The sequence below is a fragment of the Mustela putorius genome, unplaced genomic scaffold (assembly GCF_011764305.1).
Source record: "Mustela putorius furo isolate JIRA1106 unplaced genomic scaffold, ASM1176430v1.1 tig00000174_pilon_pilon_pilon, whole genome shotgun sequence".
Taxonomy (NCBI): Eukaryota; Metazoa; Chordata; class Mammalia; order Carnivora; family Mustelidae; genus Mustela; species Mustela putorius.
In genome coordinates this window covers 30011155-30035593 of record NW_025421304.1, presented here as the reverse complement: position 1 = coordinate 30035593, position 24439 = coordinate 30011155, and the positions used below count along the sequence as shown (strand labels likewise).

General features: G+C 39.6%; 2 long non-coding RNA genes across 3 annotated transcripts in view; one reads left to right on the top strand and one right to left on the bottom strand.

Moving 5' to 3' along the window:
* LOC123390979 overlaps positions 1-8192 on the bottom strand; it is a 197076-nt gene extending 188884 nt beyond the window's left edge. The window contains exon 1 of the long non-coding RNA XR_006605595.1: positions 7564-8192. This is a non-coding gene — a long non-coding RNA (uncharacterized LOC123390979). The remainder of the gene's footprint in view (positions 1-7563) is intronic.
* Positions 8193-8283: 91 nt separating this feature from the next.
* LOC123390978 overlaps positions 8284-24439 on the top strand; it is a 151424-nt gene continuing 135268 nt past the window's right edge. The window contains exons 1-2 of one of the 2 annotated variants that reach the window (XR_006605594.1): positions 8284-8472; positions 11251-11460. This is a non-coding gene — a long non-coding RNA (uncharacterized LOC123390978). The remainder of the gene's footprint in view (positions 8473-11250; positions 11461-24439) is intronic. The other variant, XR_006605593.1, reaches the window with a different exon arrangement.

Below are 24439 nucleotides of genomic sequence, written 5' to 3'. Positions count from 1 at the left end.
TTTTTGTTTTAGATAAAATTGGACTTATTTCCTACCACAAAAGGTGAAAAAGATTTTGTTAACAATAATTTGACTTAATATTCTTCTTACTTTAACAAAAAATCTATATTCTTCCAGAAAAAAATATGATAAGGGAAATCTTTATGTACTCGAGACATTTTCAAGTTCCTGATACCTATTTCCTTGAAGGGAAATAAAATGCCTACTTTTTAATATAAATAGTTTCTATGTATGCTCTTAGAAGTCTCATCATGGCTGATAGTTCTAATGGTTGTCTAACCTGAAGAAGATAGAATGAACTGTATAGGGGCGCCTGGGTGCCTCAGTGAATTAAGCCTCTGCCTTCAGCTCAGGTCATGATCTCAGGGTCCTGGAATCGAGACTCACATCAGGCTTTCTGCTCAGCAGGGAGCCTGCTTTCCCCTCTCTCTGCCTGCTTCTCTGCCTACTTATGATCTCTTTTTCTCAAATAAATAAAGAAAAAATTTTTTAAAAATGAAATGTATATATTGTTCCAGATAGATCTTCATAGGGAGAGGAAAAAAAGTACATGCTATGTAAGTCAAAAAAACAAAAAAACAACAACTGTCATTAATTTTTTTAAAAGGTGACTGTAGGGCGCCTGGGTGGCTCAGTGGATTAAGCCGCTGCCTTCGGCTCAGGTCATGATCTCAGGGTCCTGGGATCGAGTCCCGCATCGGGCTCTCTGCTTGGCAGGGAGCCTGCTTCCCTCTCTCTCTCTCTCTCTGCCTGCCTCTCCATCTACTTGTGATTTCTCTCTGTCAAATAAATAAATAAATCTTTAAAAAAAAATAAAAAAATAAAAAAAATAAAAGGTGACTGTAATAGTGTTATCTTTATAAAATGCCAATTGAGAAATCATGCCTTTATTTCTACAGCAACTACAAGATACTTGTTGTATGAGTTTAACTCCAGACCACATAATTAAAATGTTTGCATTCACCCTTCCAATCTTAAACATATCTTAAGCTTAGAATCTCAGTTGTTAACCGGTACTATTAAATGCCTGAACTCCTGTTTTCCTTACTCTCTTGGGGAGGGTGATGTCTTTTTTTGAAATGTAGATTTGTTTTTTAATCAGTCAACTTTCTAGTAAACATCACCTCCTCATCTGTGAAAGAGGGATAATTGTTATCAATAAAGAAACAAATGAGATAACCACAAGATGAAAATGTTAGGTTAGCTGTTGCTTTGCTATAACTATTATTATTCCTGTTTACTAATTTTTCCCAGCAATGGTAACTGCTTTGAGAGTAAGGTCAAGTATCTAGATAAGTTCCTCTAAGGAATCTTGAGGATTCCTCATAGAAACAAATGAGACCCCTATAGGGTACATCTGTCATAAGCTGTCTATATACTACTACAGAAACAGGTCTTAGGATTTTGTTTTATTCCTTCCCTAAATGTCAATCTTCTCCCTTCTCTATATAAGGATGCCTACCACTGGATTAGGGTCTAACCTAATTGAGAATGACCTTAATTTGGGTTACATCTGCAACAACCTCATTTCCCAATAAGGTCACATTCACAAATACCCAAGGTGAAGGTGAAGACATGAATATAACTTTCTGGGGGATATCATTTGACCCAAAATAGAGAATATCATATTTAAGGAACTGTACAGAATTCATATAATCCCTGTCCATATTCTGCAGGCCCGGGTTTCTGGAAGTCTTTTGGCACTTCTGTTTTCCTCTTTTTATCACTGTGGGTAGCACTTTTTAAATGACCCTAGCCCTCTGAACTCACAGCTTCTACAAAGTCCTCTCTTTATAAAAAATTATCTTCCCAGGCAAAAGTCTTGATAGTACAATTTTAACAAATTCCTTTCCTCGTTGTGGACAAGAATTGAATTTTTAGATTTCCTTGACACTAGAATGGGGTACGATATAAAAAACCTAGAAACCAGTCATGTATCCTCCCGCTCAACTGAATAATCTGTTTCTCAGGGTGCCTTCTAAGGAGGTGATTATCTTTTAACCGAGCTCCTATTCCATGTAAGGAAGATCTCATGCATGGCATTTCCTCATATCCCACATCTTTATGTTCTTCTTCTGAGATTGGCTAAAATCTCCTAGAAGGCACTATTTGACTTCTGAGAGTAGTACCACTTTGCCAAATATTGCATTAGTTAAATTGCTTCCAGGTCATCTTGCTCTATATTTTTGCTTGGTTTCTCAAAGGAAAATATAACCTTAGAAGAAGTTATATTATAACTTCATTTATGCAAATCAGTACTCCCTCAACATCCTTTTCTCAATTCCATCTGATCTGCTTTCGATTCTACATTTGACATTGCTATTCTTTTGTTTAAAAAAAAAAATTACCTAACTTTGCCTTTCCAGGTGCTATGGTTCCATCTCCATTTTAGTGTCCTTTTTCTTATGCAAAATTATATAAAATATTCTAAAAATAAAAAGAATTCTGTATACCTATCATATAGCTTAAAAAATAACACACTGACAGATATAGTTCAAGCACTGTATGCGTTCTTCCTTAGTTCTACTTTTTCACTCTTCCCTGCTACAAGTACATATTACAAGTTACCTCCACAACCAATTACTCTCTGGAAGCTGATGTTTGTAACCCCATGAATTTTTCTTTTTTAAACTAAATTATATAGTGTTCCATATATTTTTAAACTTTAATTCGGTATTATACCTCTGACAGATTCTTACGCAAAATATTTTTGCTCAGATTATGATCATGAGTTTCATCATACTGATACAAGCTTTTATTCATTAAAATTTTAATGAATTCATTATTTTAATTGCTTCACTTTTTCATTCAAATTTTTCTTTTTCTTTTTTTTTTACATTCTTCTATTGATGGACATAGAGTTAGTTTCCATGTTTTGCACTTATAAACAATGCTGTTTGAACAGTCCATTAGCAGATCACAACTAGTTGGTTTTTTCTTTTTCTTTTTTTTTTTACAATTTATTAATTTATTTTAAAGAGAGAGAGAAAGAGAATGCGTGGGGGGAGGGGCAGAAGGAGAGGGAGTGAGAGAATCCCAAGTAGATTCCCTGCTAAGCACAGAGCTGGACCCTAGGCTCAATTCCAGCATTCTGAGATCATGACATGAGCCAAATCAATAGCTGGATACTTCACCAACTTAGCCACTGAGTTGTCCCTCCCTCTTTTTAAAAAAAAATCTTCATTTACATATAGTTCACATACCATAAAATTTGTCCTTTTAAAATACTACTCAGTAGTTTTTCAGAATATTCACAGAACTATTCAGCCATCACAAGTTCTAATTCCAGAATATTTTATAATCCCCCCCAAAAAACCCCTCTCCCACTCCACTTCTGCTTCTCTCAGTCCCTGGAAAACACTAATCTACATTCTATTTCTATAGATTTGCCTATTAGGACATTTTATATAGAATCAAACACTATGTAACCTTTTATGATTATCTTCTTTCACATAGTATAATGTTTTCAAGGTTCATTCATGCTGTAGCATGTGTATTAATTTGATTGTAGTGATGGGTATATATATATATCAAAACTTAAAACATAGGATTTAAATATATACAACTTATTGTATGTCAATTTTACTTCAGTGAAGCTATATTTTAAAAATAGAGATTTTAATAGATGCTTCATCCAAAGAAGTTATACATAAAGCAAATAAATACATAGGAGATACTTTAGATCATTAGTCATCAGAGAAATGCAATTAAAATTATGAGACATCTAATACACAGGTACTGGAACAGTTAAATTTAAACTACGAACACCATCAAAGAGCTGATATGAATGTACACTAATGAAAGTGATCATAAGTTGCTGATAGGAAAACAGAAGGAATAGCCACTATGAAGAAAAGATTGGTAGTATTTTATAAAGTTAAATATATTTTTATCATATGGCCCAGCAGTATCAATCCTATGTTGTCACCTAGCAAAAATAAATATTTATAATCACACAAAGACCTATCGGCCAATATATACAGCACTTTATTGCTAAAAGCCAAAACCTGGGAACAACCCAAAATGTTTACAAACTGGCAAATGGACAAATTTTGGTACATATATGTAATGGAATACTACTCAACACACATAAAAGGATAAGCTACTGATATATGCAACAACATGGATGAACCTTAAATGCATTATACTAACTGGAAGAAGCTGGACACAAAAAGCTGCATAAGATGCCATTAACAAGATGTTTTTAAAATGCAAATCTATGAGCAGCAAATCTCAGATAAGTTTTGCTAGGGGCTGGGAGTGGAGGTGGAGAACTGACGATGATGGATAATGAGGAAATTTTGTAGATTTACAGAAATACTTCATATTTTGATTATGGTAAAAGTTCACAACTGTTTACATTTGTCAAAATTCATGGAACTGTATTTCTAATAAGAGTGAATTTTACTCTCTATGAATTTCGCCTCAATAAAATGGACTTTAAAAATAAGAAGCAGGTGTGAATGGCTCAGTTGGTTAAGCATCTGCCTTTGGCTCAGGTCATAATCCCAGGGTCCTTGGATCAAGCCCCAGGTCACTGGGCTCTCTACTCAGCTGAGAGTCTGCTTCTCCTTCTCCCTCTGCTGGGTCCCCCAGCTTGTGTCCTCTTCCCCTTGCTCTATTCACTCTCTCTCTCAAATAAGGTTAAAAAATCTTTAAAAAAAAACTTTTTTAAAAAGCAGACATATGAGAGAACAAAATACAACTTCAAATATCTAACTAAAAACAACACAAGCATGAAGACAATACAAAAGTGCTAAAAACCAGAATCATATATACAGTATAAAAGTATAACTTTCAAAAATCAAAGATAAATAAAAACATTTTCAAGAAAACACTAATAGAATCCATGACCAACAAGCCACACTATAAGCAATGTTCAAGGAAGTTCTTCAGACTTAAGGGAAATGATACAAACTTAGACAAGAAGCAAGAGTGCCAGAAACGGTAAGGTGTAAAGAAGTAAACTTTGTTCTCATTTTTTAAATTTCATTAAAACCTTCTCACAAAGAGGGGCGCCTGGGTGGCTCAGTGGGTTAAGCCGCTGCCTTCGGCTCAGGTCATGATCTCAGGGTCCTGGGATCGAGTCCCGCATCGGGCTCTCTGCTCAACAGGGAGCCTGCTTCCTTCTCTCTCTCTCTGCCTGCCTCTCAGTGTACTTGTGATTTCTCTCTGTCAAATAAATAAATAAAATCTTTTAAAAAAAAAAAAAACCTTCTCACAAAGAAAATGTCAGGCCTAGAGAGATGCACTGATGCATTCTATTTAACAAAGAAGTAATACCAATTCCATACAAACTCTTCCAACTTAAAGAAACTCTTCCTCACTTAAAGAAACCAGCCAGCCTTGCCCTAATCCTAAGACTAGGGACAAGAAAGCAAAACCAAAGACTAATCTCTCTTAAGAACACTCTAAAAGAAACAGAAATAAAATCACATTAAAAGACATAATAACAATCAGGATATAGTATGTTCATGTTCAGGTAGAATAACACAAAGATGATAATTCTTCCCAAAATAATCTGTATATTCAAAGTAATTACCATCAAACCCCCAAAAAGATTTCTCATGGCATTTGGTAAACTTATCATAAACTTAATATGGAGGATCTAACAACCAAGAGTAAGGTGAAAAACAACTTGATATGAGGAATAAGGACAGCAATTATTAACTTATCAGATACTGTTTTATTTTAGAGCTCAAAAATGAAAACATTGTGATATACGTGCAGGGCTAGACAAATGACACAGACTAGAGAACTCAAAAACAAAGACAAACAAATGGAAACTACATGGGACAAACATGATATTATCCATTTAGTGGCAAAAGAATGTCATATAACGGGCTGGCAAACTTGTTCTGTAAAGGGATAGACAGTAAGATAATTGGGTTTTGAAGCCCATGTAGTCTCTGTCACAACTACTAAACTCTGACATAGTGGCACAAAAGTAGCCACTGACAAGTAAAGATGTGTCTGTGTTCCAACAATTTTATTTACAAAAATGGTGAGCCAGATTTGGCCCATGAACCATAGACTTCCAAACAGCAATAAAACAATGAAAAAAAATTTAGTTAAAGCCATTCTTCACATCATACACAAAATTAAGTTTCAGGTGAACTAAAGTTCTAATGTGAAAAAATAATGCTTTAAATAGTTCAGAAGACAATGTATAATAGACATTTGGTGGAATTTCACAAAAAGTATTTCAATATAAAACATTCAAAAAATTAAGGCAAGTAAATTATTTTAACTCTGTGTCTGTCAAGAATTTTCCTACTTTTTATGTTAATTCAAAAAGATTCTGGATACAAAATCTTGTCCACTTATTTTTTTTTTTTTTTTTTTAAGATTTTACTTATTTGACACGGAGAGAGTGTGAGAGAGGGAACACAAGCAAGGAGAATGGAAGAGGGAGAAGCAAGGCTTCCTGCTGAGCAGGGAGCCCTAGATGGGGCTCGATCCAGGACCCTGGAATCATGACCTAAGCCAAAGGCAGATACTTAATTGACTGAGTCACCCAGGCACCCCTTGTCCACTTATTTTTTGTATGCCTCTGTGCCCATATACTACCCTCATCTGTGGTTGACTTTGCTATGATTTTAAGAAGCATTTCAGTGACTTCTCCAAAATTCTTAAATCAGTGCTCCTTTATAAGTTTTGTTACTAATACAATTGTTTCTCAATCTCACTTGCTTCAGAACTGTGAGTTTCAAAACAACAGAAATTAAAAGACACTTTTTTTTTAAAGTAAAACACTTACCTGTTTTTGCTGCATAACTACTACTTTTTTAAACAATAGAAATAAACTTCTAGAACTGAACAGGGGCCCTATAGATATCCACACTTCAAAGTGGACCCTAAAACTCCGTGAAATTGATACAAAATTTTTGTATGTTATATTGTATACAAGATCTCCAAGACTTATCTTGGTTCTTAGAGGGGACTGTGGACGCCACACCCCACAGTTAAGAACCTCTGTTCTAGAGGCTGGACATTTAGAAAATTACGTTGAGGGCGCCTGGGTGGCTCAGTGGGTTAAGCCGCTGCCTTCGGCTCAGGTCATGATCTCAGGGTCCTGGGATCGAGTCCCGCATCGGGCTCTCTGCTCGGCAGGGAGCCTGCTTCCTCCTCTCTCTCTCTGCCTGCCTCTCTGCCTACTTGTGATCTCTCTCTGTCAAATAAATAAATAAAATCTTTTAAAAAAAAAAAAAAAAGAAAAATTACGTTGAATTATCCAGTTAGAAAGAAAAAGAAGATTCTCATAGTCATAGACAGGAGATGTTTGGGAAACATCCTGAATCTCAGGTCCTGAATCTCAATTTGACATTTAAATACGCTGGGGAGTGGTGGGAAATCAGGTCATACCAAGTAAGTTGAAATTTAGTGAAGAGGTTTCAATCAGCTGCTGCTTTTGTTTCAGATCAAGCCTGACTTTGGATGTACTCCAAAATACAGGTGAAACGCATATACATGAATAGGTCTGAGAAGGAAAAAAAAAATAACCATGTTTTTTATATGAATCCGTCATTATTCAGAGTCAGCAACTGCACAATAGTAACTTACATTTTTGTGTTGCTTTATACAGAGCTTCCGATCTCCACGTGACCTTCACTACATCCCACTCGGGAAGATTAGGACAGCAGCATCCTCTTTCTTGATGAGGGACGTTCTGGATTCAGATTGTGAGGTGTGGGACGCTCACCAGTTGCTGCGGAGACATCTTCCACAGTCAAGAGCAGATGTAAAGTTTCTAATACTGATGAGGGGGAGGAGGATACAATTATGAAAGGCAGCGGTGGGCATAAAGTGCAGCTGGTGGGACGCGGAAGCGCGTCAGAGCTCGGGAGGGTTGTTTCTGTCTCTGAATCGCCGGGAAAAAGACGTGAGGTGTGTGTAGGCGGACAGAGGTCCTGCCTCAGGCGAGTGAAGCAGCCTCCTGAAGTCCCCCATCTCGCGGCGACCTGTTTGACTCAAGGCCCCTACACCTCCGGCCGCCCTTTTTGTCATCTTCCCCTCAAAGTCGCTCACCACAAGATTACTGGCTTCAGCAAAACGCCCAGCCCCATACCGCACCTCAAGAACTCAACGCGCCACAAATTCAAATACGAAGTCTGGAGTCGCGCCGCCCCAAACGTCTCCTAGAGTGAGGGAGAGATGGACCAATCAAAGCCAGAATGACTCCAGACGCTAAAGTTGGTGGGCGTGGTAAAGGGATGGAGGCGGGTCGATACGTTGTTGCTAAGACGACGGCTTCCGGGTGGGCGGGCCGAGGTGACTTCGGACCGGAAGACGAGACTCCGCGGGAAAAGCGTCCCTGTTAGTTGGACAAGGAGCTGTTTGGCTGAGACAGTTTCCTCAAGAGTAAAGGCGGCCCTGTGCTTGGGTCACGCCACCGGCCTCCCTTTCCTTTACCCTTCTCTGTCACCAAACGATATTCCTGTCCAGTTACAAAGTGCAAGTTGTTTCCCTCAGGTAAGCGTGTGGTAACCCTACCCACTCATTAAATAGGGGTTTATGGAAAGTCTAGTCCACTTTGTCACCGGAGGAGCAGGTACTGAAAAAAGGAAAAGGTGAAAATTCACTATCTTCTTAGAGTGCGGATTTTTTACTGCACTGTACACATTTTGTAGTTTTAAAACACCGCGTGCAATTCGACTTACTGTTAAATTTAAAATTCGTTGTTGTTCTTAAATTTAAAATTTGGTTCTTCCTGACTGCCAAATTCCATCTTAACCCGGTAATGGAGAAAGACCTAAATTTTCAAATTTTCTGTTAACAGTGTCAAAGATTCTCATACATAAACTCTTAATCTCCCACAAATCTGAAGGTAGATGGTGAAATGGCCAGGTGTTTTGAGCCTGAACCATTCCAAGAATCAAACTAATTCAGCAGTCTCTAATTCAGCTGAATCATTTTAATCTAAAATAATTGAAGCCAGGTGCTAAATATGGCGCCTTTGTTTCAAAGTGTATCTCATTTGAAGATATTTGTCTCACATAAGTCGTGAAGTAAACCTTGAAATGATAGAAGAGAAATCAGGCTCTTTAAAGACATAATTCTTCTAAAAAGATTTGCTGCTTTAAAACACACTTTTAAACAAACCACAAGAGTCATTGTTAAATTCTTGTCACTAGTGTCTTTAAGAAAACTTCAGCAATACTTACCTGCTTATCAGGAAGAATTTAGTTCTCTAGAGTTAAGGCAAGGAAGCATTTGAAAGCTTAGATCTGTGTTTAGGTTCCTGCCAACCTCTTAATATTTCATCTTCAGAACACCCTGCTAATGAGCACTCTTCCAGCAGCTTGGATGAAACATTTTGAATAACTTCCCCAGCCTCTAGGTTAGAAATTTCATTAAATAAAAAATTAAATACATTAGAATGCTTAGGTATGAAACATTAATGAACTGTGTAATACATTCTGCAAAAGAGGAGGCTCTTAAGAAAACATAGGCCACCTGCATTGTGGAGCCATCTAATGTGATGAGATTTGATATATAGGCAAGAGATCAAAAAATGGCCAGAATTTCAAAAGAGAATGTTCAATGAGCTGCTTAACTGCCCTCACAGACCATTTGAAAATAAAACTAAATCTCAGCAGAGACCCAGGAGACTTTAGAGATGAACCAGAGCATCCTTTGGATGTCAGTATTGTACTGAACAAAGTCAGTTGGACTCTTATTTATCTGGCAGGAAAAAAAAATGCCTAAATTTTATAAGGACTTAGTCATTAATACTGTATAGTGACTTAAGTTTGAGAAAAAACTTGAACTCCTTAGATGTACCTATAACGTGGAAAAAATATGTTTATTCAAATAGTAGATATATTTGTTTTTGTACACTGTTCCTCTCACCTAGATGTCCTTTCCTCTCTGCTTAGTTGACTCTTACTTATCCTTTAACACCTAGGCTAAATTCTAATTTTTTTGAGTTGTAGCCCATAATTAATTCTCACTCCAGACCACCTATAGAATTATAACATGCTCTTTATTTGGCATTTTTGCTTTAGACCTTGTGATGTTTCTCCTTTATATTGACAAATATATCTTATATATAGTTTGCCTCAACCACTAGCTTTTAAACTGCTTAGAATGGTATTTGCCAGTGTACCTGGCAAAATGACTTGAACACAGTAAACATGATTTTGATGTAAAAATGACTAAGGTTAAGGTTAAATATAATTGGTAGCTATATTAGTTTGCTAGGACGACCTTAACAAAATACTGTGGATTGGGTGGCTTAAGCAACAGCAATTTATTTTCTTGTAATTCTAGAAAGTAGAAAGTCCAAGATCAAGTTGTTAGCAGGGTTGATTTCATTCTGAGGCCTCTCTCCTTGGCTTATGTAGATGGCCATGTTCTGACTTTGTCTTTGCATCGTCTCTCCTATGTGCATGTAAACTGTGTCTTAATTTCTTCTTAAAAGCAGACCATTCATACTGGATTAAGGTCTACCCTAAAGAAATTTTTTTTTAAGCTTAATTATCTCTTCAGAGATCTTGTCTTTAAATATGGCTGCATTCTGAGAAGCTGGGGATTAGGACTTCAACAAAGAAATGTGGAGGTTTGGTGGGGGGTACACACAGTCCAGCGCTTACCAATAGCTGGTGCTCAAAAAGCAGAAAAGGTTGGGAGCTGTTGTCTGTCACCAATAGAATTCTCTGTTTAGACCATTTATATAGACATAAATATGTAATCAGATTAGTGTAAGATAATAGGAAGTAGTAGAGCCTGTGTTAAATCACAGAGTGTCTGCCTAAGCAAAACATTCAAATTAAAATTTGTAAACAAAACACATCCCTAATAATACTAGGCTATGCAAACAAAACAAAAAGACTAACTGGTTTTGGCTTACAAGGGATTGGTTTGCAAAAACTACCAGCATATTATTTAATTTGGAATCTGTAACTTTTTATGATAGATACTGGACATATTAAGCATGTTTTGGCATATCCAAAGGAATTTTTCCCAGATGTCATTGGTTCACTGTTGAGGGTGGATGCTCCAGGGGCCCAGAGATCCATCATCCACAGAGCTTCGCAAAATGGCGCCTGGCGATTTGTGTCTAGAGTGACTGATCGTAAACAGGAAGTACTACCTATTGGCTGTTGAACTATTGCTATGCTGTGGGTACTTGGTAACAAGCTTAAGATTGGTGGATGCATATCGCTGTCTATGCTGATTGGCTTAGCTCCCCTATATAAGCGATGGCCATATGAAATAAAGCCCCTTTCTTTTTTGAAACCCAACCAGACGGAGGGTCGTTATTATCCCTGCTGGACAGCGATAAATGGTGGCCCGTTAGGGGAAGGAGGCGGCAAGGAGCATGGAGGCGCGTCCCAGCTCAAGCGGCACAGCCCGGTTGCAGCGGACAGCGGGAGGGCCGAAGACACCACCTCACTGCGGAGCGCACTCGAGCCTACTAGGGCCGCCGCCTTTCTCCATTTCTAACAGTGCACTGAGGTAAGTGACGAATTTATTTAGAAGAAAATTCTGGCCAGAGAAGTTTTAGGAAAGTTCACTGATTATAGTGACGATTGCAACGTAAGCTCACTGGTGTTAGTGACGATCTTGAGAAAGCTCACTGTTTTAGTGACGTTAGCAGACTAGTCTTTTCTTTGCTCCTTGACTATTTATTTCTGATATACTATGGGTTCAGAGGTCTCAAGAATACGTATGGAAGGGCCTCTGGGGGAGTTGCTAAAAGCAAATGGAACTCCTTTGAAAATGAAAACTGCTCTGGCGTTCTTGCGCACCGTAGAAGGAGTCAGCCCTTGGTTCCTAGATGAAGGATTATTAAACATTCCACAATGGGAACATTTAGGGGAGGATCTTGGGAAGGTTGAGAAAGAGAAACCCCTTCCATCTGGCATACTCGCTATATGGGCTCTCATACGATCCTGTTTGCTTAGCCCCAAACCCCCTGAGATTATAAAAGAAAGCCCACAAGCAGGGGAACAGGTCTTGGAGGAAGTAAAAGAGGAACAATCGAAGGCCTCAACTATAGGGGCCTCTTCAGAAGAGGAAGAAGAGCTTTCAGGGGATGAATTAGCAAAAAAATTAAGCAACTTATCTTGTGAGCATTGCAGCCTTCAGCTCCCCCACCTTATAATCCTGAATAAATTGTAGCCGCCCAGGAGCCTGCTGGCACGATAGACATGACGTCACTGATTGGAATTCAATAGGACAACAGTTAGGCTTAGCCCTACCAGTCTTTCAAGATCAGCAAGGGAATCGCATGCATCAGCCATTAGATATTAAACAAGTAAAACAGCTAAAAGAGGCAGTCATGTCTTATGGCCCTTAGGCTGCTTATACTATTACCTTACTCAAGACTCTTGCAGAACAAAACCTAACACCTTTAGACTGGAGTAATCTAGCGCGAGCTTGCTTGTCTGGAGGGCAATATCTTATGTGGAAAATAGCAAATCAGGATGACTGTACGGAAACTGCTCGCCGTAATGCGGGAGCTGGGAATGGAGCTTGGAATTTAGAAATGCTGACTGGTACAGGACAGTTCTCAGGAAATCAAAATCAGATCAATTTTTCCACCTGCAGTGTATTTACAAATTGCTACTGCTGCCACTAGGGCGTGGAAAACCATACAAGGCACAGGTGATTTACAGGGTCAATTGTCAAAAGTTATCCAGGTGCTCACTCCCCAGCTAAGGTTTTGAGTAGCTACCCAGAGGCCATAGCTGAACTAATTCTGAAAGCCATCAAAATAGCCACCATTTCCTTTGGGACGTCACCCGCGTTGATCATCACACCCTACGCCCCTGCCCAACTTCAATTCTTGAGTAACTCCTCCTCTAATTGGGCCATTATCATGACTAGTACTACTGCTAAATTTGACAATCATTATCCCTCCCACCCTTTATTACAATTCTGGAAAGAACATCCCATAATTTTCCCAAGGATAACCAGCCAAAAACCTATTGATAACACCCCTGTGGTGTTTTCTGATGGTTCCAATAATGGAACTGGCGCCTTTATGGCAGATGGGAAAATTAATACATTTTTGTTTCCCACTACCTCTGCTCAACATGTGGAATTATTAGCAGTCACTGAGGTCTTCAAGGCATTCTCCTTTTGCCCCTTCAATTTATTTTCTGATAGTAAATATGTAGTATATGCACTATCTCTGTTAGAAACAGCAGGAACTATATCTACTAGCTCTTCTGTACATACCTACTTAAGAGCATTACAAGTTCTTATTTGGAACAGAAAGCATCCTTTTTTTATAGGGCATTTAAGAGCACATTCTAACTTACCTGGGCCCCTCTCATTGGGAAATGCCCTGGTCGATTCTGCTACTAAAGATCCACATATATTTAACTCTATAGAATCAGCAAAAACCTTTCATGAGAAATTCCATGTGAATGCTTCTACCTTAAAATTAAAATTCAAACTTAACTAAAGCTGTAGCTCACGATATAGTTAAATCCTGTGAACGCTGTATCTCCTTACTCCCTCAACCTTCTTTGGGAGTCAATCCAAAGGAGTTACTCCCTAATCACATATGGCAAATGGACGTAACACATATGCCCGAATTCGGATTCTTAAAATACATTCATGTTTCCATTGACACTTTCTCTGGATTTATTACGGCCTCCTTGCATTCTGGAGAAAAAACTAAAGATGTTATCGCACATTGTTTGCATTCGTTCTCTGTTCTAGGGATACCAAAACAATTAAAAACAGAAAATGGCCCTGGATATACCTCTACTACATTTAAACAATTTTGTGCTACATTTTGAATACTCATGTCACTGGTATCCCCTACAATCCCCAGGGTCAAAGCATAGTGGAACATGCCCACGTAACTATTAAAAATACCTTATTTAAACAAAAAGGGGGAATAGAAGATACATTCCGATCCCCAAGAGACAAACTATCCACTCTCCTCTACATTTTAAATTTCTTGAATGTGGATAAAAACCAGCGTACTGCCGCCGAAAGACATTGGTGCACACTAGGCAATTCTCAACCTAAGGTTCTTTGGAGGGACCTTCTGTCGGGTCAATGGAAGGGCCCAGACCAAGTGCTAATATGGAGCCGAGGCTCTGTTTGTGTCTTTCCAGAGAATGCTCCATCGCCTATTTGGGGCCCTGAACGGCTAGTCAAGCCAGTCTTACACTCGGCACCAAAACAGGCAGAAGCCCAAAAGGATGACAGCCATTGTGACGATAATCTGGATGATGATGATCTATGCACTCCTGACCATGACATCAGGACAGACCCTTTGGGCCATTGTTAAAGCCTGGCCCTATCCACTCCCTTTAAGGTCTTCCTCTGCTCCTTACCCCGCACTCTTAACTACTAATTTATTATGTAACTCCTCTTAAAAGCACAACTTTTCCCAAACATTTGAAACGAATGTTGAAGTGCAAACTTTTTCTAAAAATATCACGTTTTTGCCTACTCCTGTTTATATTCGGCCCCCTTTTATGTTTATTGTCAGTAACAGTACAACCACTTCTTTTTTTTTATTTAATGTTATCTTTTATAAACCTATATTTTTATCCCCAGGGGTACAGGTCTGTGAATCACCAGGTATACACACTTCACAGCACTCACCAAAGCACATAACCTCCCCAATGTCCATAATCCCACCCCCTTCTCCCAAACCCCCTCCCCCCAGCAACCCTCAGTTTGTTTTGTGAGATTAAGAGTCACTTATGGTTTGTCTCCCTCCCAATCCCATCTTGTTTCATTTATTCTTCTCCTACCCACTTAAGCCCCCATGTTGCATCACCACTTCCTCATATCAGGGAGATCATATGATAGTTGTCTTTCTCTGCTTGACTTATTTCGCTAAACAGGATACACTCTAGTTCCATCCATGTTGTTGCAAATGGCAAGATTTCATTTCTTTTGATGGCTGCATAGTATTCCATTGTGTATATATACCACAACTTCTTAATCCATTCATCTGTTGATGGACATCTAGGTTCTTTCCATAGTTTGGCTATTGTGGACATTGCTGCTATAAACATTCGGGTGTACGTGCCCCTTTGGATCACTACGTTTGTATCTTTAGGGTAAATACCCAATAGTGCAATTGCTGGGTCATAGGGAAATTCTATTTTCAACATTTTGAGGAACCTCCATGCTGTTTTCCAGAGTGGCTGCACCAGCTTGCATTCCCACCAACAGTGGAGGAGGGTTCCCCTTTCTCCGCATCCTCGCCAGCATCTGTCATTTCCTGACTCGTTGATTTTAGCCATTCTGACTGGTGTGAGGTGATATCTCATTGTGGTTTTGATTTGTATTTCCCTGATGGCGAGTGATATGGAGCACTTTTTCATGTGTCTGTTGGCCATCTGGATGTCTTCTTTGCAGAAATGTCTGTTCATGTCCTCTGCCCATTTCTTGATTGGATTATTTGTTCTTTGGGTGTTGAGTTTGCTAAGTTCTTTATAGATTCTGGACACTAGTCCTTTATCTGATATGTCGTTTGCAAATATCTTCTCTCATTCTGTCAGTTGTCTTTTGATTTTGTTAACTGTTTCCTTTGCTGTGCAAAAGCTTTTGATCTTGATGAAATCCCAATAGTTCATTTTTGCCCTTGCTTCCCTTGCCTTTGGTGTTGTTCCTAGGAAGATGTTGCTGCGGCTGAGGTCAAAGAGGTTGTTGCCTGTGTTCTCCTCAAGGATTTTGATGGATTCCTTTCGCACATTGAGGTCCTTCATCCATTTTGAGTCTATTTTCGTGTGTGGTGTAAGGAAATGGTCCAATTTCATTTTTCTGCATGTGGCTGTCCATTATTCCCAACACCATTTATTGAAGAGGCTGTCTTTTTTCCATTGGACATTCTTTCCTGCTTTGTCGAAGATTAGTTGACTGTAGAGTTGAGGGTCTATTTCTGGGCTCTCTATTCTGTTCCATTGATCTATGTGTCTGTTTTTGTGCCAGTACCATGCTGTCTTGATGATGACAGCTTTGTAATAGAGCTTGAAGTCCGGAATTGTGATGCCACCAACGTTGGCTTTCTTTTTCAATATCCCTTTGGCTATTCGAGGACTTTTCTGGTTCCATATAAATTTTAGCATTATTTGTTCCATTTCTTTGAAAAAGATGGATGGTACATAGGAATTGCATTAAATGTGTAGATTGCTTTAGGTAGCATAGACATTTTCATAATATTTATTCTTCCAATCCAGAAGCATGGAACATTTTTCCATTTCTTTGTGTCTTCCTCAATTTCTTTCATGAGTACTTTATAGTTTTCTGAGTATAGATTCTGTGCCTCTTTGGTTAGGTTTATTCCTAGGTATCTTATGGTTTTGGGTGCAATTGTAAATGGGATTGACTCCTTAATTTCTCTTTCTTCTGTCTTGCTGTTGGTGTAGAGAAATGCAACTGATTTCTGTGCATTGATTTTATATTCTGACACTTTACTGAATTCCTGTATAAGTTCTAGCAGTTTTTGGAGTGGAGTCTTTTGGGTTTTCCACATAAAGTATCATATCATCTGCGAAGAGTGATAATTTGACTTCTTGTTTGCCGATTTGGATTTCCTTTTGTTGTCTGATTGCTGAGGCTAGGACCTCTAGTACTATGTTGAATAGCAGTGGTGATAATGGACATCCCTGCTGTGTTCCTGACCTTACCGGAAAAGCTTTCAGTTTTTCTCCATTGAGAATGATATTTGCAGTGGGTTTTTCATAGATGGCTTTGATGATATTAAGGTATGTGCCCTCTATCCCTACACTTTGAAGAGTTTTGATCAGGAAGGGATGCTGTACTTTGTCAAATGCTTTTTCAGCATCTATTGAGAGTATCATATGGTTCTTGTTCTTTCTTTTATTGATGTGTTGTATCACATTGATTGATTTGCGGATGTTGAACCAACCTTGCAGCCCTGGAATAAATCCCACTTGGTCGTGGTGAATAATGCTTTTAATGTACTGTTGAATCCTATTGGCTAGTATTTTGTTGAGTATTTTCGCATCCGTGTTCATCAAGGATATTGGTCTATAGCTCTCTTTTTTGATGGGATCCTTGTCTGGTTTTGGGATCAAGGTGATGCTGGCCTCATAAAATGAGTTTGGAAGTTTTCCTTCCATTTCTATTTTTTGGAACAGTTTCAGGAGAATAGGAATTAGTTCTTCTTTAAATGTTTGGTAGAATTCTCCCGGGAAGCCGTCTGGCCCTGGGCTTTTGTTTGTTTGGAGATTTTTAATGACTGTTTCAATCTCCTTACTGGTTATGGGTCTGTTCAGGCTTTCTATTTCTTCCTGGTTCAGTTGTGGTAGTTTATATGTTTCTAGGAATGCATCCATTTCTTCCAGATTGTCAAATTTGTTGGCGTAGAGTTGCTCATAGTATGTTCTTATAATAGTTTGTATTTCTTTGGTGTTAGTTGTGATCTCTCCTCTTTCATTCATGATTTTATTTATTTGGGTCCTTTCTCTTTTCTTTTTGATAAGTCCGGCCAGGGGTTTATCAATTTTATTAATTCTTTCAAAGACCCAGCTCCTAGTTTCGTTGATTTGTTCTGTTGTTTTTTTGGTTTCTATTTCAGTGATTTCTGCTCTGATCTTTATGATTTCTCTTCTCCTGCTGGGCTAAGGGTTTCTTTCTTGTTCTTTCTCCAGATCCTTTAGGTGTAGGGTTAGGTTGTGTACCTGAGACCTTTCTTGTTTCTTGAGAAAGGCTTGTACCGCTATATATTTTCCTCTCAGGACTGCCTTTGTTGTGTCCCACAGATTTTGAACTGTTGTATTTTCATTATCATTTGTTTCCATGATTTTTTTCAATTCTTCTTTAATTTCCCGGTTGGCCCATTCATTCTTTAGAAGGATGCTATTTAGTCTCCATGTATTTGAGTTCTTTCCAAACTTCCTTTTGTGGTTGAGTTCTAGCTTTAGAGCATTGTGGTCCGAAAATATGCAGGGAATGATCCCAATCTTTTGATACCGGTTGAGTCCTGATTTAGGACCAAGGATGTGATCTATTCTGGAGAATGTTCCATGTGCACTAGAGAAGAATGTGTATTCTGTTGCTTTGGGATGAAATGTTCTGAATAGATCTGTGATGTCCATCTGGTCCAGTGTGTCGTTTAAGGCCTTTATTTCCTTGCTGATCTTTTGCTTGGATGATCTGTCCATTTCAGGGAGGGGAGTGTTAAAGTCCCCTACTATTATTGTATTATTGTTGATGTGTTTCTTTGATTTTGTTATTAATTGGTTTATATAGTTGGCTGCTCCCACATTGGGGGCATAGATATTTAAAATTGTTAAATCTTCTTGTTGGACAGACCCTTTGAGTATGATATAGTGTCCTTCCTCATCTCTTATTATAGTCTTTGGCTTAAAATCTAATTGATCTGATATAAGGATTGCCACTCCTGCTTTCTTCTGATGTCCATTAGCATGGTAAATTCTTTTCCACCCCCTCACTTTAAATCTGGAGGTGTCTTTGGGCTTAAAATGAGTTTCTTGGAGGCAACATATAGATGGGTTTTGTTTTTTTTATCCATTCTGATACCCTGTGTCTTTTGGCAGGGGCATTTAGCCCATTAACATTCAGGGTAACTATTGAGAGATATGAATTTAGGGCCATTGTATTGCCTGTAAGGTGACTGTTACTGTATATGGTCTCTGTTCCTTTCTGATCTACCACTTGTAGGCTCTCTCTTTGCTTAGAGGACCCCTTTCAAGATTTCCTGTAGAGCTGGTTTGGTGTTTGCAAATTCTTTCAGTTTTTGTTTGTCCTGGAAGCTTTTAATCTCTCCTTCTATTTTCAATGATAGCCTAGCTGGATATAGTATTCTTGGCTGCATGTTTTTCTCATTTAGTGCTCTGAAAATATCATGCCAGCTCTTTCTGGCCTGCCAGGTCTCTGTGGATAAGTCAGCTGCCAATCTAATATTTTTACCATTGTATGCTACAGACTTCTTTTCCCGGGCTGCTTTCACGATTTTCTCTTTGTCACTGAGACTTGTAAATTTTACTATTAGGTGACCGGGTGTGGGTCTATTCTTATTGATTTTGAGGGACGTTCTCTGAACCTCCTGAATTTGATGCTCGTTCCCTTTGCCATATTGGGGAAATTCTCCCCAATAGTTCTCTCCAGTACCTTCTGCTCCCCTCTCTCTTTCTTCTTCTTTCTGGAATCCCAATTATTCTAATGTTGTTTCGTCTTATGGTGTCACTTATCTCTCGAATTCTCCCCTCTTGGTCCAGTAGCTGTTTGTCCCTCTTTTGCTCAGCTTCTTTATTCTCTGTCATTTTGTCTTCTATATCACTAATTCTTTCTTCTGCCTCATTTATCCTAGCAGTGAGAGCCTCCATTTTTTATTGAACCTCATTAATAGCCTTTTTGATTTCAACTTGGTTAGATTTTAGTTCTTTTATTTCTCCAGAAAGGGCTTTTATATCTCTCGAGAGGGTTTCTCTAATATCTTCTATGCCTTTTTCGAGCCCGGCTAGAACCTTGAGAATTGTCATACTGAACTCTAGATCTGACATATTACCAATGTCTGTATTGATTAGGTCCCTAGCCTTCGGTACTGCCTCTTGTTCTTTTTTTTCTGTTGAATTTTTCCGTCTTGTCATTTTGTCCAGATAAGAGTATATGAAGGGGCAAGTAAAATACTATAAGGGTGGCAACAACCCCAGGATAATATGCTTTAACCAAATTAGAAGAGATCCCAAATCGTGAGGGGGGAGAAAGGGGATAAAAAGAGGTTCAAAAAGGAAGAAAGAAAAAAAAAGAAAAAAGAAAAAAGAAAAGAATTTAAAAAAAAAGAAAACACCTAAGAAAAATACAAAAAAGAAAAAATATATATATTAGATAAACTAGTAAAAAATCATTAAAAAAATAAAAAGGTAACAGTTAAAAAAAATTTTACCCGAAGGCGAGAAAAAAAAACAAAAAATGAAAAAGAAAAAAATTAAATTAACTGCAAGACTAAAAAAATCACTGAGAAAAAGCCATGAGTTCCGTGCTTGGCTTTCTCCTCCTCTGGAATTCTGCTGCTCTCCTTGGTATTGAAACTGCACTCCTTGGTAGGTGAACTTGGTCTCGGCTGGATTTCTTGTTGATCTTCTGGGGGAGGGGCCTGTTGTAGTGATTCTCAAGTGTCTGCCCCAGGCGGAATTACACCGCCCTTACCTGGGCCCCGGGTGAGTAATCCCCTGGGGTTTGCTTTCAGGAGCTTTTGTTCCCTGAGCGCTTTCCGTAGAGTTCCGGAGGACGGGAATACAAATGGCGGCCTCCTGGTCTCCAGCCCGGAGGAGCCGAGAGCCCAGGACCCCACTCCTCAGTGCGCCCTCAGAGAACAGCACCCAGTTACTCCCGTCTGCCTGACCTCCGGCCATGCTCCAAGCTCACTGAGCCTGTGACCGGTTCAAGGTCACCCCGAGCTGCGAGCTTACTGTTGGCTCTGTCTCTGTAGCCGGCTTTCCCGTTCCAATACCCGCAAGCTCTGCAACACTCAGACACCCCCAATCCTTCTGTGACCCTGCGGGACCTGAGGCCATGCTGACCCCGTGTGGGCTTTGCCCCTGGTAGCCTCTGGAGCGATGTCCCTCAGCGGAACAGACTTTTAAAAGTCCTGATTTTGTGCGCGGTTGCTCCACCGCTTGCCGGGAGCCGTCCCCTCCCCCCCGGGGTCTATCTTCCTGTCGTTTTGGATTCACTTCTCCGCCGGTCCTACCTTTCAGAAAGTGGTTGTTTTTCTGTTTCCAGAATTGCTGTTCTTCTCTTCGATCTGCCGATGGATTTTCAGGTGTTTGCAATCTTTAGATAAGCTATCTAGCTGATCTCCGGCTAGCTGAAGTAGTCTCAGCCTGCTACTTCTCCGCCATCTTGACTCCTCCCTCTCAGTACAACCATTTCTAATAAGTTGAACTGTACGTTGAACACTTGCTTCCTTACACAATGTTGGAATGCTACAGGCTTTTCATTTGCTATGATAATGCGTATTTCAGTGTTTTTGCCTATGCCCGTCTCTGTCCCAGACGGAGACCTTCCAGTTTTGCTGAGACATAAAAGAGACTTTGGTATCACCGCTGCAGTGGTGACAGCTGTTGCCGCCTCTGCTGCTGCCACCGCTGCCGCTACTACTGCACTTGCCGTTGCTATTCCTGCAGCCAAGGAGATTAATCAACTGTCTATGAATACCGCAGAAGCTCTACAAACCCAGAGTGAAATTAATGATCATCTCACTGTGGGTATTCTTTTTGCTAATCAGCAGATTGACTTGCTACAAGAACAAATGGACATTCTAATACAACTACTGACTGTAGGATGCCTTCGCTCAGATACTGGACTCTGCATTACTCCAGTTGCATATGATGACCTCACTCGAGCAGCTAATTATTCCAGGGAACTATGCAAGATGCTTACAGGCAACTGGAGTGCCAGATTCGAGAATCTGACAATACAGCTTCGTGCTAATATTGTTAACGTTAATGCCAGTAAGGTAGAAGTAGCTTCAGTATCTCAATTTGTTGCCCTTATGAAAAATGTTGTAGGATGGGGGAAGCAATGGTTTGGGTTCATATTCATGGGTGGATTGCTGATATTCGCTGTGGTGTGTTGCTTATGGTGCATTTGCCCCATGATGAGGATTCGTAAGAGTCACCATTGCCATCAAACAAGCTCTGTTATCCATCGAGTCCAGACAGTCGCCCCAGGTATGGCTCAGTATGCTGGATCGGTAGTCAAAGACGGGTAAGATCGTAGGCGGAATATACCAACCTAAGACAGGACATGATCCTATAAGCATCATGATCCAATGACGGGTAAGGATATTCTTGGTCTTGCGACAACCTAAGACAGGCACGATCCCTGCTGAGTCTTTCCTTCTACCATAAAACAAAAAGGGGGAACTGTTCAGGGCGGATGCTCCAGGGGCCCGGAGATCAACTGCAGAGCTTTGCAAAATGGCGCCTGGCGATTTGCCAGAAGGTGTGTCTAGAGTGACTGATCGTAAACAGGAAGTACTACCTATTGGCTGTTGAACTATTGCTATGCTGTGGGTACTTGGTAACAAGCTTAAGATTGGTGGATGCATATCGCTGTCTATGCTGATTGGCTTAGCTCCCCTATATAAGCGATGGCCATATGAAATAAAGCCCCTCGCTTTTTTGAAACCCAACCGGACGGAGGGTCGTTATTTTTTTTTTTTAAAGATTTTATTTATTTATTTGACAGACAGAAATCACCAATAGGCAGAGAGGCAAGCAAAGAGAGAGGGGGGAGTAGGCTCCCCGCTGAGCAGAGAGCCCAATGCGGGGCTTAATCCCAGGACCCTGGGATCATGACCTGAGCTGAAGGCAGAGGCTTTAACCCACTGAGCCACCCAGGCGCCCCCAGAGGGTCGTTATTATCACTGCTGCATGGCGATAGTTCACACATAACTTTGTATTGAGTACCTGCAGTTGTGAAGGAACTTGACTGAGTGTTGTGCTGTGCTGTGCTTAAAATCCACAAATGTGGCCTCATATATCCAAGAGTTACAGAGACATCCTATTTTTGAGATACTTTGTTAAATGCATAAGTATGTGTAATTTAGGTTTGTTTTAGTACAGCTTTATCCTGTAAATAAACTAGAACTCAAAAAATTCCTTGTCAGATTATTTGCCCTCATAAGGTCAAGGCTTTGCGCTGAAGTACAACTGTGGAAAACATGAGACATAAAGGTAATTATAGTGCAAGATAAAATTGACACTTTAAGAGAATTATAGATAAAGTGCTGTGGGAAATTAGAGGAGGAAAAGATTTTTTCCAGCTGGGTATTTACCAAAGGTATTTAACAAAGTTAGAATTAATCTTTCCTATGGCACCTGGTACTTCTAATGTAGCATTAGTCAATGTGTTATATGGTAGCTATTTATATATATTCACATCTTTTCCAATACACTCTGAAACACACAAGTTTGTCTTAGTCTTTATATGCTCCAATCTAGTGTTCCCCCAAAGTATTAGAGTCACCTGGGGAATTTTATTTTATTTTTTAAAATTTTATTTATTTATTTGACAGATCACAAGTAGGCGGAAAGGTGGCGGGGGGGGGTGGGGGTGGGAAGCAGGTTCCCTGCTGAGCAGAGAGCCCGATTCTGGCCTTGATCCTAGGACCCTGGGACAATGACCTGAGCCGAAGGCAGAGGCTTTATCCCACTGATCCACATGGGTGCCCCACCTGGGGAACTTTAAAAAAAAAAAAAAACAACAACTTCTCAAATCTCTTCCTAGAGATTCTTGGGGCACCTGGGTGGCTCAGTCGGTTAAGCATCTGCCTTCAGCTCAAGTCATGGTCCCAGGGTCCTGGGATCTAACCCTGCATTGGGCTCTCTGCTCAACAGGGAGTCCGCTTCCCTCCCTCTCTGTGCCTGCCTCTCTGCCTACTTGTGATCTCCCTCTCTGTCAAATAAATAAATAAAATCTTTAAAAAAATTTTTTATTTAACTCTATTTCTAGAGATTTTAATTTAATAAGCCTGGAATGGTGATAGAGAATCTATTTAGAAAAGGCTTCTCACTTAATGACTGTGATTATCAGCCCGATTTGGAGCCTCCTACCCTAGAGCACCTAGTATGTAGTATGCTCTCAATAAATTCTTGTCACATTAAATAAGCAGAGCTGTGACTTAGTAAGATTAATAATACTCCAGTGTGTAGGATGAATTAGAGTGGAAAACATCCTAGAGGCAAGGAAGTACTATTACAGATGTCCAGCTAAGAGATTAAACAGCCCTAAACTAGGGTTAAGTCCATAGAAAAGGAGAGAACCAAATGAGAAACATTGAAAAGGTTGACCAAGCTACTAAATTAGATGACACTTGGTATAATGCACTAGTTCCCAAACATAGTGTGCCTAAGACTTAGATGTGTTTGTTTAAAAGGTGGGTTGCAGGAATCTTGTCTGAAATCCTAGCTAATCCAGGGTGAAGCAAATAAATCTGCATTTTTAACAACCCTTACTCATGATTTTGATTTAGGTTATTTAATCTTTTAATTTAAGACCTAAGTTTAAGAACACACTGATCTGCTGACCACTGTAAGAAAGAAGATTGAAAAATCTAAAGATTAAATCTTGAGTGACAGGGAGGATGATAAGCCATTAACAGATACGCAGTATATGGTTTAGAGGAAAATAAAGTTCATCCATGAACTATTGTGGACATTGCTGCTATAAACCTTAGGGTGCATATGCCCCTTCAGATCACAACTTTTTTTATCCTTTAGATAAATACGTAGTAGTGGGATTTTTTTTTTTAAAGATTTTATTTATTTATTTGACAGAGAGAAATCACAAGTAGATGGAGAGACAGGCAGAGAGAGAGAGAGGGAAGCAGGCTCTCTGCCGAGCAGAGAGCCCGATGCGGGACCCGATCCCAGGACCCTGAGATCATGACCTGAGCTGAAGGCAGCGGCTTAAACCACTGAGCCACCCAGGCGCCCAGTAGTGGGATTTTTTTTAAAGG